The sequence below is a fragment of the Humulus lupulus genome, chromosome 1, assembly GCF_963169125.1.
Source record: "Humulus lupulus chromosome 1, drHumLupu1.1, whole genome shotgun sequence".
Taxonomy (NCBI): domain Eukaryota; kingdom Viridiplantae; phylum Streptophyta; class Magnoliopsida; order Rosales; family Cannabaceae; genus Humulus; species Humulus lupulus.
Window position 1 is genome coordinate 172,703,958 of NC_084793.1, and position 3,193 is coordinate 172,707,150.

Below are 3,193 nucleotides of genomic sequence, written 5' to 3' on the forward strand. Positions count from 1 at the left end.
TAAGTGTAAACGGATGCCTATAGTAGGCTTATAGTGGCTGCCCAATAATTTGGGCTAGGTTTAGTGAACCAATTATATTGTTTGCCATATTTCCGTTTTTATTCTCCTCCATATGAGTTATTGTTATATGTATTGACACCACAGTGTGTGGCCGCCTTAACTCTTGAGCCTGACGGGGCAACGATGGAATAAGGTTTTTAATGTGCCCTACTGTGGTGAAGGCTAGCCGGAGGAGAACCCATGGGATTTTGTATTATATGTGTAACAAGCCCTGCAGGCATTGACCAATTCAAACAGTGTGCACAATATTAAGGGGCCCAAAATTTAAAAAAAAAAGAAGTTGTATATGTCCATTGATATTGGGTAATCATTAGCATTGCATGCATTACTTTGCTTACTGAGCTTTAGGCTCACAGTTGTCTTGTGTTGCAGGTAGAGAAAGAAATATGTGAATGATATGAGGAGAACTGAAGCATGGTCCTGACCCTGATTTGTACATATGAACACATCGACCTTTTTGTGGGTTATTTCAGTTATCAGTGAGATGTTTGTAATAAAGTGTGAAGTTATGTTTTGAAAATAAATTGGGTTATTTAATACTTATGTATAATATGTTTGAGACACACTTTATGTTTAATGTAAATAAGGTGAAATAAGTTTTCAAGTTTTAAACAAAAATATATATATATATATATATATGTCCAGACTTCCGCAGAAATAAATTATGATATAGTTTTAAAACGTAACACCTCAAATATGGTTTTTAACTAAAATAAGTGAGGGTGTTACAGTGTTTTCTAAGTTGAACTTCAACTTATGGGGTGAAGCGCTTTTAACCGCTTGTCACATTCTTAATCGAATACCGATGAAGAAAAATGAGATATCTCCATATGAGTTATGTAAAGGAAGAAAACCCAACATAGGGTACTTCAAAGTGTGGGGGTGTCTTGCATATTGCAAGAAAAACGAACCTAATAGAACAAAGTTAGGTTCAAGAGCCATAAAGTGTGATTTTGTTGGTTATGCCAACAATAGTAAAGCTTATAGGCTATTAGACTTAGAGTCTAATATTGTGATTGAATCTAGAGAAGTTGAAATCTTTGAGAATATGTTATGTGACAACAATTCTCAAGCTTCAACATCTCTAAAGGAGAATTTATTATATGAGAACAATTCTCAAGCTTCTACATCTAAAGTTGATTCTCAAGAGGAGAATTCTCAAAAAGATGCAAAGCAACCCTTTGAACCTAGAAGAAGTCAAAGGCTTAAAAATCATAAAAGTCTAGTAGTGGATGAGATAGATTCTCAACGAATTTCATTCTACATGGTAGAAGGAAATAGAGAGGAAGTCATTAGGAAAATTCCTATTGTACTTCTCTTTGAGTATGATCCTAAGACTTATAGAGAAGCTATGTAATCGAGAGATAGTGCATTTTGGAAAGAAGCCATCAATGATGAGATGGATTCCATTATTTCCAATAACACTTGGGAATTGGTAGACCTCCCACCGGGATCTAAGACAATTGGGTGTAAGTGGGTATTTAGGAGAAAATACGACACTGACGGCACTATCCAAACCTTTAAAGCTAGATTAGTAGCTAAAGGGTTTAGGCAAAAAGAGGGTATCGATTATTTCGATACCTATGCACCTGTTGCAAGAACAACTTCTATAAGAATTTTGTTCGCTTTAGCTTCTATACACAACTTGTATGTTCATCAAATGGATGTCAAAACGACATTCCTTAATGGTGACCTCAATGAGGAGGTCTATATGGAACAACCCGAAGGGTTTGTCCTACCAAAATATGAACATAAAGTTTGTAGACTTGTAAAATCCTTATATGGATTGAAACAAGCTCTTAAGCAATGTCATGAGAAATTTGATCAAGCTATCATGTCTAATGGGTTTAGACATAACAATGGAGACAAGTGTTTGTATTCCAAAACTTGTAAGTGATATGTGATCATTGTTTGCTTATATGTGGGTGACATGCTTATTCTAAGTAATAGCATGAAAGGGATAGAAGAAACGAAGATGTTTCTATCATCAACCTTCATGATGAAAGATCTTGGAGAGGTTGATACCATACTCGGTATCAAAGTAAAGAAACATAGTGGGGGTTTTGCGCTAGGAAAAGCCCACTACGTTGAGAAAGTATTGAACAAATTTAACCATCTCAAGGTTAAAGATGCCAATACTCCATTCGATCATAGTGTAAAACTAGAGAAGAATGAAGGAAGAGCGGTGGCTCAATTGGAGTACGCTAGTGCTATAGGGAGTCTAATGTACGCTGCCCAGTGTACTAGACCTGATATATCATTTGTGGTAAGTAAACTTAGTAGGTTTACAAGTAATCCAAGTGTGGATCACTGGAAGGCAATTGGAACAGTCCTAGGTTATCTCAAGAAAACCAAAGGACTAAGCCTTCACTACTCCAAATTTCCTTCGATATTAGAAGGATATACAGATGCAAGTTGGATATCCAATCTTGGGGACAACTTGTCCACAACTGGTTGGGTATTTACACTTGGTGGAGGTGCAATTTCTTGGGGTTCCAAGAAACAAACCTGTATATCTCATTCCACTATGGAAGCAAAGTTCATAGCTCTAGCTGCTACCGGCAAAGATGCCGAATGGTTAAGGGATCTGTTGATAGAGATTCCCCTAATCAAAGAGAATGTATCTACTATATCGATACATTGTGATAGCCAAGCGACATTGGCTAGAGCATACAATGGAGTGTATAATGGGAAGTCTAGACACATTAGTCTAAGACATGGATATGTAAGAGAATTGATTCAAAGAGGAGTCATCTCAATATCCTATGTGAGAATAAGTGAAAATCTTGCGGATCCTTTCACTAAGCCACTAACGAGGGATTTAGTGGCCGCATCATCTCGAGGGATGGGACTTAAACTCCCTAAAGAGATTCACGATTGATGGTAACCTATCTTAACACTAGTTATTCAACCAGTGTTAGGTTCAATAGGTAATAATAAGTCAATCAAGTGAATATTAGTTGTACTCAAAACAAGTCCCATCTGAGATATTGAGTACTTGTGTGTTACCAAGTGGAGGGTTAAAACTGAAAGGTTTTTTAATAGAATTCAGTCTTGTAAAGACAAGTATTTTTGGTAACAAAATACTGTAAGAATTCTACCTATATGGACCTAGGGGTGGTGCCGCCTCTCA